The sequence below is a fragment of the Danio rerio genome, chromosome 4 (genome assembly GCF_052040795.2).
Source record: "Danio rerio strain M-AB ecotype USA chromosome 4, GRCz13ab, whole genome shotgun sequence".
Taxonomy (NCBI): domain Eukaryota; kingdom Metazoa; phylum Chordata; class Actinopteri; order Cypriniformes; family Danionidae; genus Danio; species Danio rerio.
Genome location: NC_141024.2, coordinates 80113497 through 80124525, shown reverse-complemented (window position 1 = coordinate 80124525; position 11029 = coordinate 80113497). Strand labels below are relative to the sequence as shown.

General features: G+C 39.1%; 1 long non-coding RNA gene and 3 other non-coding genes across 4 annotated transcripts in view; 2 read left to right on the top strand and 2 right to left on the bottom strand.

Annotated features, from left to right (window-relative positions):
- Positions 1-2384: 2384 nt before the first annotated feature.
- On the bottom strand, positions 2385-2457 carry trnak-cuu (transfer RNA lysine (anticodon CUU)). Its single transcript has one exon. It is a non-coding gene; the product is annotated as a tRNA-Lys (tRNA).
- An 810-nt stretch (positions 2458-3267) lies between these two features.
- LOC148682998 (uncharacterized) overlaps positions 3268-11029 on the bottom strand; it is a 256238-nt gene continuing 248476 nt past the window's right edge. Inside the window, exon 3 of the long non-coding RNA XR_015943186.1 lies at positions 3268-3541. This is a non-coding gene — a long non-coding RNA (uncharacterized LOC148682998). The remainder of the gene's footprint in view (positions 3542-11029) is intronic.
- trnar-ucg (transfer RNA arginine (anticodon UCG)) lies at positions 7712-7784 on the top strand. The gene has a single exon. It is a non-coding gene; the product is annotated as a tRNA-Arg (tRNA).
- trnaq-cug (transfer RNA glutamine (anticodon CUG)) lies at positions 8620-8692 on the top strand. Its single transcript has one exon. It is a non-coding gene; the product is annotated as a tRNA-Gln (tRNA).

Genomic DNA, 11029 nt, shown 5'->3' with positions numbered 1-11029 from the left:
CCATCAAGGTGATTCAGGTACTATCGGTAGACGTTGCATTCAACGAGTCTAGAAATGCCATAACAGAAGCTGGGTCATGAAACACCTTCACTGAGCCACGAAAGTTTACCTTGAGGAGAGCAGGGTAAATTTGCCTGTATTCCGCGCCTATGGACTTCAGGCGTTTCTTGACTTCGTCGAACATCCTGCGTTTACGGAGAACGGACGCGGAGAAATCCTGAAAAATCAACACTGTGCTGTCTCTAAATTTTAAAGGAGAACCTCTGGATCCCAGCTCCCGCGAAGCATTTAACACACGTTGTTTGTCTTGGAAATTGTGAAATCTTACCAGGATAGGACGTGGTCATTGTGTGGCGGGGGGTTTCGGAGCGAGGGACCGGTGCACTCTTTCTAACTTTATACGGCCCTCTTTTGTTGGGATGGCGAGGGTCTCAGGAAGCCATGACTCGAAGAATTGCGTTGGATTTTCACCTTCTATGCCCTCAGGTAATCCGACAATTTGGATATTCTTCAGTCTGCCCCTGTTTTCAAGGTCGTCCGCCCTTTCATTCAAATCGTGCATAAGTTTCTCCAGACTTTGTAGTTTAGTTTTGAAAGGGGACAATTCGTCTTCCACCTCAGATATCCTGGTTTCTGCAATCCTTTTATTATGCTTGTCTAGCTCCGCGTGGTGCATTTGCAGTAGCTGTGATATCAGGTCCATTTTATCATCTATGAGTTTAGAGATATTAGCTGTAATCTCCGCTACTGCGTCCGACATTGGGTTTGTGGATGAGCTCGTGTTAGCGCCGTCAGGATGTTCGTTAGCCTCTTCACGGCTGGTAAACTGCGTTTTTTTACGTGCCATTTTTTTCGATTGCCTCAGAAAGTAGTCATCCATGTTCATACTGTAAAATACTGAGTCTGCGCGTGTTAAAACGTAACCTACTGAAAGTTTTAAAATAAAATATGACAACGTGACACTACCGCTTAACTACACACAGCCTTCCTTCAAACCGCCATCTTGGAACCGGTAAAGGGATATTATTAAAACATATTGATTAATAGAAACATAAAAATAAAATTAATTATAGGTACATGATTACAACACAACAGTTATAAATAATTGTTATTAAGTATAATAAATATATATTAGCAAAAGGCATGCATTTCTTTTATCAGATGGGTAATTATAACACATTAACACAATAGTAATCATGATAATAAACATTTAGCCGCAAAAGACACAATTTTATTATTCAGAGCAGAATGACTGTAACACATAAGTTATACATAACTATAATTCATATAGCTCATTATTATTTAGCAGCTATATCTTATGGGTACATCATTGTAGTAAGTTATACATCATACAAACATAATAAACATTTAGCAACAAAAGGCAGGCAATTACAGCTTTTAATTTATTCTTACAATTCATATAGCTAATGAAGATTTAGCAGAGAAAGTCTATAATTTTGTGTAAACTTTATTTTGTTTTAGGCTAAGAAATATGAGGGGAGGGGGCTGTTGATATAGAGGTAAAGTTGGTTTTATATTCGCACATTCGTTCATTTAGAAGTCTCTATATTGTTTACCATGTTACTTTGAATATTCGATCGGAATTAGCATGCAAATATGACTTGAAAACAACATCAACACTTTATTTGACTGTGAACAATGTTGTACTTTGATAGTCATTGGCTTCTAATATGATTTCACTGTTTGGAGTTTGCAAATAATACTTTAAAGGAATTATATTATTAAGGGGAAAGTCTGACTGTGTGAATATAAAACCAACTTTACCTTTATGCTGTTGATGCGTCGACAAACGTTTTGATAAACACAAACAACTGTATATACAGTACATATGCATGTTCATATAGATACAGTTATTAAATTAAACACACATTCGAACAAATTAATGATTTCTTTAATCGTATCTCAAGTCTGTAATGTTAAACAGGGTGCGGGTCGTGATCTTTAACACTATGCACAAAACAGTGAACTTAGGGTGACTTTTGTTAAAATTCTTGTCATACAATAATAAATCAGTGTTAGGAGGCCAAGACTGTGACATAACAAAAGACTACAATAAACAAAACAGCTTTTATCAGTAGATTTAAACGTTGACAAAAAGAACTTACCTTGATCTGTTATATTGTGCTGTGCGCTCGTGAGAATACAGCGGTGTTGTTATTCATTTGCATATGCCGCAACGCGATTGGCTCTCATCTATTCTGACAATGGAGAGCGAGAGCCAGACGATCCTGATCCAGGTAGCGCCACAGAGACTTAGTTAAAGGTCACCTACAGTGGTAGAAACGCTGAACTTTGTCTCAAAAGGTCTGCTACATGAACCCTTATGAAAGTTTGCTGTGAGAGAGACAGAAAGGTAATAGAAACGCCCAACGTGGGGCTCGAACCCACGACCCTGAGATTAAGAGTCTCATGCTCTACCGACTGAGCTAGCCGGGCAACTTACTTAAGAACTCGACACTGTTGACATCAATACCTTCCCTACCCGTGACAATCTTCTGCTAAATTCTGAATTCATCTTGTAACGCTGGACAGAACGAGGCCCAGGATCTATGCCCAGTGCACGTGTTAGCAGTTGCAAGCCTGCAAAATGTTTTCTTCGTCCCTGGGTGGGCTTGAACCACCAATCTTTCAGTTAACAGCCGAACGCGCTAACCGATCGCGCCACAGAGACTTACTTAAAAGTCACCTACAGTGATAGAAATGCTGAACTTTGTCTCAAAAGGTCTGCTATATGAACCCTAATGAAAGTTTGCTGTGAGAGAAACAGAAAAATAACAGTAACACCCAACGTGGGGCTCGAACCCACGACCCTGAGATTAAGAGTCTCATGCTATACCGACTGAGCTAGCCGGGCTGTTGAAGAGCTTACTCAAGAGCTAGACACCATTGACATCAATACCCTCCCTACCCGTGAGAACGTTCTGTTAAATCCTGAATTCATCTTAAACGCTGAACAGAACGAGGCTCAGGATCTATGCCCAGTGCACGTGTTAGCAGTTGTAAGGCAGCAAGAAGCTTAATTCGTCCCTGGGTGGGCTTGAACCATCAACCTTTCAGTTAACAGCCGAACGCGCTAACTGATTGCACCACAAAGACATAGTAAAAGGTCACCTACAGTGATAGAAACGCTGAACTTTGTCTCAAAAGGTCTGCTATATGAACCCTAATAAAAGTTTACTGTGAGAGAGACAGAAAGATAAAAGAAACGCCCAACGTGGGGTTTGAAACCACGACCCTGAGATGTAGGGCCCTATTATAAACCCGGCGCAATGTGGCGCAAGGCGCAGCGCAATAGTCTTTTACTAATTTAAGCTTGGCGCAAGGGTCATTTTCAGGCAGTGCGCTACGCTGTTTTAATAGCAAATGCATTTGCGCTCAAATGTGCGCCCATAGGCGTTCTGGTCTAAAAAAGCAGGCGTGTTTTGGCGCGTTGCTATTTTGAGAAACAGTAAATAGTCTGATCTTTAGACCAGAACAAAGTCTGTCTATTGTCTTGCGCAAAGTGCGCCTGGCTTACACACTACACACAAGATGCAATACGCAAATATCTTTACATATGAAAAAGATATAATATAATAAGGATATATAATAAGGATATATATATAGTATATAAATATAAATGATTAAAATATTACAAAACATTAATTTATAGCCTACATGAATTTAAAAACCACTGCCTTCATACTTTCTTCATCTCGGGAGGCTTTTTCAGTTCATTCAATTTTCTTTTGTATAATGTTATCATTATTAGCAGTATTATTTATTATAGCCATATTTATATTTGTTCTATTAAAAACAAGCTTAGATTTGTCCACCTGTCAGGTTTTACACCATATGGGGCATAGCGGGTGTATTTGGAAATAACTCAGTATTTTGACCAAACTTTGTTATTATTATTCATTTATTCGTTTGCTGGCAATTAGAACTGAATTTAGAAATAGTTTGAAACAAATCTTTGCGCTTAACAAACAAAATTAATTATTTATAGGCTAATTGATGTCTGTGCGGTAAGGTTTCCCTATCCATGAGAGCAAAAGCGAAAGTGAACTTACTTTATGTCATGTTAATAGCAATGCGCTTATGGCGTGACGCAGCTGGCTCTTAAAGGTAATGGAATATGAGACTCTGATTGGTTTATTCTCAAAACACACTTGTAAATCATTAAGAAAATAAACTCAACCCTTTTAGACCATGCGCCATGGCGCAAAGCGGATTTTCCCGTCCTTAAGTTAGCATAAATGCATTCGCCTTGAAAACGTTTGCGATCTGCGCATGGACCGTCAAAACAGAGCCCACAATGTCAATGTACAAAGTTCACGCACGCCCGCACACACAGATGCACACACACTGACAGACAGAGCGTGTTTAGCTTCCCACTCTTTTTGCATGCATATGTGACAGGATACAGCTTAATCTTTACTGCTGTATGGATATCTGTCATGTTAATGTGCAAAATAAACCTGATTTAACGTCTAAAAACCAGGATTGAAGTGTCTTCTTTTATAATTGTTCTGACAAGCGGCTGTATTGATGAAGTAAAGCTGAAGTGAATCACTGTACTTCATTACACACGTGCACTGTTTTAAAACACTTTAAACATGTGAAACTTACTCTTGATCACATTTGATGATGATTGATGATCCTAGCGAACTGAACAGACCTTTTATTCCAGGTTGCTTTGTGCACGTCTGGTCTTGTTGATATGATTATACACGTGACTACCGGGACATGTTACTACACGAAGCTGTCAATCAATTCGGTGGGCGGGAGGACTGCGCTTCTTTTTATCTTGTGTGATCAGATCATTGTTTCTGCACTGACACGTTGTTAGTATTTGCTTGCTGAAAGAAAAAATTACATCTTCTTTTTAAACTTTGTGTTTATGCTATTAACATACTGCTTGTTTTTTTCTTTCTTTGCAGTATTGGATTACATCTAGTCCTGATTGCATTTTTACTCCAGTTCCAGTCCAGCACAGTTATACCTGCCAATCAAGCACCTGAAGCTACCAAGCAGATGTGTGGGCAGCTGTGAGCCAAACTCTTAGGAACATTGGTTCTCCAGGAAGAGGACTGGACATAATTTCTGTAAGTGATTAACCTAGCACGACTCCCCCTCAACTGGAAGCAGTAACTGGGAACCAAGACTCAACTGGTGTGATATGTTAAGATTATCTAAAAAATAATTTTTCTATGAATATTAATTTAATCTTTTTTATAGAATTATCTGTTATCTAAGACCTGACTCTGGTGGCCAAGAATTACATTTCTCTTTTCTGCTTCATACAAAACTATCTATCTTACAGTAGCCAAGCTCAGTCAAAATAAAATCATCATATTGTTTAAACTTTAGTTTGATCAGGTGATTGAAGTTGACGTGCAAACTCACTGTGTGCAGACACCTCTGCATGGAAGGCTGTTATGCCAGTCTCACAATGCATGATCGATGTATATTTTTTCCGCGTGCATGCTAACAACTGGGGTTCTCAGGAATTGCACAGAAATGGTTTTCTGCATGCATCCATCTATTTGTTTTCTATTCAACTAGTTTGTTTGCATTCTCCGTCTCTCTTTCTCTCTCTCTCTCTCTGAAAAAAATAAATAAATCAAAGCCTTAATTTGTTTTGAGTGTAGAAATGTCTAGAACTTTGTCTAGAACTTTGTCATCAAATGGTATTTCCCGAGTTTCCCCAAAACATTCTTTACTCTAGAAATTTTAGGGTACAAATCGTAGGGAAAATACAAACATGAAAATTTAACTTTGTTTTGTTTAACTCAATATATTTTTTATGTTTTATCTCACTTAGGTGATACAAAAAGCAGCTTGGCCACAGCATCCAAAGTGAAAACTTCTTGCAAGACACAGGGTGATGGAAAGAGCAGAAGATCAGTGATCAGACATAAGTATATTGATGCCCCTGAGAGGACAGATTTATAAATTAATGTTATATATAGTTGTTCTTTTTTATCATATATATATATATATATATATATATATATGTGTGTGTGTGTGTGTGTGTGTGACATTAATAACTTTTACATTGTAACACAAAACATAAAAAATAGTCAAAATGCATGAGTAGTTTTGAGTCAATAAAAAATCTAAATGTTTTTTTAAGCACCAAATCATTCGGATGCTTTCATGTCGGACACAAATGCCTTAAATGCAGCTTTAACATCATTGGAATAAATTATATTTTAACATATTCAACTGGAAAAGCAAACATATTAAAAAGGAATAATTATTTACAAGGTTACTTTTATATTTGCATTTTTATAAACTAAAGCAGTTTTGTCCCAAACCTTTGAAAAATAGTCCATGTTGTCTTAATATTTTTTAGATGGCTTCATTTATTACTGATTTTAGTTTATGCTTTCAAAATATGTAATTATACAGTTGAAGTGATATTGTGCTATTTTGCTACATAGTAGAAGTGAACTAGTTTTGTTCTGTGTTAAAGCCACAATGGCCCTGCATAAAAGTGCTTTACTGGGACCTTATAGGCACATTTTGTGCCTGGACTCAACTTAGTATTAGTGGGACCTAACTATTTTGTTAATTACTAAATGCCTACAGAGCATGCTCATAGGACATACTTCTGACCCAGATACTGTGCCCCAGTATAGCTATACTTCACCCAGTGTGGCCATATACACTCCTTTTTGTGTGGACTTGCTTTGGGCCCACAGTGAACTTCTGTTTCGAGTGGGCCAGCCCACAGTTTGGTCTAGCGACATTGTATATGTTTTTGGTATAGACATGTTTGTATGGAAATTTGTGCACTAATACTGTACACTCAAGTACATGAAGGTGAGCTTAAGCAAACTGCATAAAACATTCAAAACTGAGAGAGACAATCTGCTAGTTCAGTGAGACGTCATGCAAAGTGGCTTCCGGGTCCAAGCACTCTATTCAACTGAATGGGGAGACTCGTGAAATGGTAATAATAAATGTTTACAAAGCGATTTAGTTTCGAAAATCAAGATCACAACATATATGTCCATGCCTTATATACAATGGCCAGAAAGTAATTAATTTTTTTATAAATTGTTAAAATTCTGGTATTTGTGATGCAGCAAGCCCAGAGATTGTTGCGTATACTGACTTTATAAAAAATTAACTTTAATGTGTGATATGAATAAAAAGTGATCATAAACAAATAATTTCTCAACTCAAACGAGTGGCGGCTTGGACCCGGAAACAGTATTACATAAGTCACCAACACGTCACCACTTAACAAGTGAATAGAAAAGCATATCTTAATTAAGATATAAATTGTATCCCATTAAAATATTGTAGAAATTATCCTATAGGAATGGTTCCAAAATATGATGCTTCTATTTTGTCTGTATAAATGTGCAAGTCAGATTGATTTAGATCAGAAGTCCACTTCATGTTCATTAACTGATTTCACAGTTGAAAGTGCTACAATTAACATAGACATACCCTAGACAGCACAACTTCACTGCTCTTTCTGTGACAGCCAGGGGACTCATGCAGGATTTGAACCCAAGACCTCTCGCAACCTAAGCGAGAACCATACCCCTAACAAGTCCTGAAGTAGCACCCAGCAGTGCCACAAAAAAAGTCTGTGAAACTGGTCTAAACTACTTTTTGTTCATGTTGTTTTTGTTACGTGCGTCAGCAACCCCCATGGATACATATTTTAGTTTACAGGCAGAAAAAAAGTGGCCCAGTGGCCTAATGGATAAGGCATCAGCCTTCGAAGCTGGGGATTGTGGGTTCAAGTCCCATCTGGGTCGTTTTTGATGCAGTTCCTTTTAAGTTGGCTGTGCAGCACAATCCAGTGTGACCTTCAAAAAGCTAGGTTCATACCCTTAGGTCAAAAAGACATGACAATGGAAAACTCTTCAGAGAAGCTCTTTTGTCATTAGGTGTACACACCAGATCGTCTGAAAGCAATAGGAATCCTAAAGTGCTTTTTTCTGAGTTACAAGAACTTACTGAGTCATACAACAGATATAGTAAATGCTTGTGTTGGCCCAGTGGCCTAATGGATAAGGCATCAACCTTCCAAACTGGAGATTGTGGATTCAAGTCATGTTTGTTGGGTTACTTTTAAGTTGTGTGAAAAAATCCTGACCACTTGAAGCTTAGGTGTGATGATCTGAGGATAATAGTTAGCTTAGAATTCTCAGACTTGCTGCACACTTCAATTAAGATTCTTCCAATCTTGCTCGAATCTCACTGTCAAGTTAGAAACTAAATGGTTCCGCTAAGCTCTGGTAATGGAGATCTTGATTTCAAGTACCCCGTGGCTCTCAACTCACGGTCTCATGTTAGGTGGATGGTGATGAAATGCAAACAAGAAAATAGCTGCTGAAAAGTTGTGATTTCAAGTTAATGAGAGTGGCCTTGACTGGAATTCGAAACTCTCACGACCGGTCATACTATACGCTAGAACCATACCCCAGAACCAGAGACGCGAATGTGAATGATTGCAGAAAGAAAAAGTTTGTCCATTAGTTTTTATTTGACGGAATTCAAACTGGCATTGAGATCCTAAAGTGCAGTTTTCCATGCGGTGGCATCTTGTTGAAGGCATACAAGAGATCCTTGATAGAAGACTGGTGACATGGCCCAGTGGCCTAATGGATAAGGCATCAGCCTCTGGAGCTGGGGATTGTGGGTTCAAGTCCCATCTGGGTCGTTCTTGAAGGTCTCACTTCTACTTGGGAGCAATGTTTGGTAGATGAATCACAGTAGCTGTGAAAACCTTGAGATGTTTTAGTGTGTCATTAACTTCCTTCATTGTCATCCATATTTCCTGTTATGACTAAAAGGGTAACAAGATTCCTAACACGAAAGGTCATTTTGAATCCTGCATGGTGCCTACAGAGAAGAGACTGCGTACAAACACAAAAATGGTGCTTGCATATAAAGCTGGTGCGTTGTTCAAGATCCATAAACAAATCTAACAACCGAATCATTGCCACTGCTTTTTTGTCTATAATTGTACAGGTTAGGCTAATTCAGATTAGAAATCAACTAAATGTTTATTAACTAAAGTCACAGCAAAAGTTGCTTCAATTAACACAGAAACACCAAAGCATCACTGCTTTTTCTGTGACCGACATAGGGCTCGTCTGGGATTTGAACCCAGGACTTCTTGCAACCAAAGCAAGAATCATACCCCTAAAGCAATGAGCCCTTTAGAAGCACTGCAGTGCCACAAAAAATTCTGTGAAACTGGTCCAATTTACTTTTTGTTCATGTTGTTTTTGTTACATGCGTCAGCAACTCCCTGGATGCATATCTGATTCAGTCCTTCAGCATCTTTTTTTTCTTCTTCAAATGAAAGTGTTTTACAGTAAAATCATTATGAAGTTGGTCTTTTGTTGCTAATAATTTATTTATATTATCTGATATATAACTAATTCTATTATATAGCTTTATCTCTTAACCAGGAGAAGGAGGGAAAATGCACTCACTCACTCAATGCAGTTGAATCAATGAGCAAAAAACAACACATTAAAGGTTACCAAGACATATATCACAACAAGAGAGATCTGTTATGGTACAGGCACAAATCAAGTGACAAAGAAATCAAGAAAGCAACTTTTAATCAGAAACTTCCACACCACAGCACATCAGCTTCTAAATGCACCCACTCTGTCTAAGGTAGGCTCATATTATATATATATATATATATATATATATATATATATATATATATATAGCAGCTGGGCATAGTTAATCTGAAAGCAAGTTGGGCCGCGGTCACACTAGAGTTTGTGCTTGCAAAATTCTTTCGTACAGCGCTGCAAAAAAGTGCGGGATAAAACAATATGATTAGACGTTGCTAAAAGCGACTGATTGCTCCATATAGCTCATGTTTTGATCTTCTATTGGTCTCATGCACTCACGTAATGCGAATTTCAAGCTTTGGTCTTACCAGATGCTGCAATCTAATCGTGGGAAAGACACTTGCACCTGAGCAGATTCGAGCTTAGGGATGTGTTGCTGTCACACCAACGAGTCTGCCGTGAGTTTCAAAGAACACATTATACTGACTAGTTGCCAACTTAAATGTACTCTCTCATGTACTTAAATGTACTTTTCTGCCAAATTTTACAGACGCAGAGAGGACACAAAGCTTCCTAGTGAAGAGTGTTCACTGAGTGTTCCAGCGTTCACTGAGAGTGCACACACTCAAGCAGTTTGGCCGTGTTTAAAACCACATCTGGCAGCGGTGGAATTCGAACCCACACCCCGGAAGAGACTGGAGCCTAAATCCAGCGCCTTAGACCTCTCAGCCCCACTACCCTAGATGTATCCATGCAGTGGTCCCTTCTCTGCCAAATTTTACGGAAGCAGAACAGCAGAGAGGACTCAGAGCTTCCTAGTGAAGCCCTTCAACTTTGGCCAAGGAGTCTACATTTGGATGTGAGCGGAAGCGTGCAGTATCACTTTGCAAGTGAAGGAACTCATCGGCATATTGCAGTGGTCAACACAAGTTGAATCTGAAATCTTGGGCATCTCCAATGGTCTCATTCATTGAACTAGCTTGAGGGCTTATACCATCAGGATAACAGAGCGCCAATTGATTTCGGGCTCCTCTGACCAGTACCTCTATGCAGATGTTCTAGTACCCTTCGGCTAACTAGCCAATGATTAATTAAATCAGTTAAATTAAAAACAATGGCCCTTGCGCATGCTTTTGCTCTCTGCCCCCTTTCGCCTGCCCGGACACCGTGCCGCCACGCGATTGGGTCACCACGAACTTCCACGCAAACCTCTTAAGTTTCGGGACTCACGAAACTGCACGAACTTTCGCAAAACCGACTCTCAGCAGTCCGTCACCTAGGTAACCCAGGACAACAGCCATTCACGAGCGTGTGAATCCCATAGACGTCATCGAAGCGAGAAACTACCCAATCAGGAGCACCGTGTTTCCCCAAGGCCAGCCGGCGAGGGAGATTCGACTTCAGCAAAAAGGGCGCAAGTAACACAAACTAATGTTGTCTCTTGCTGATCTTGTGCAGAT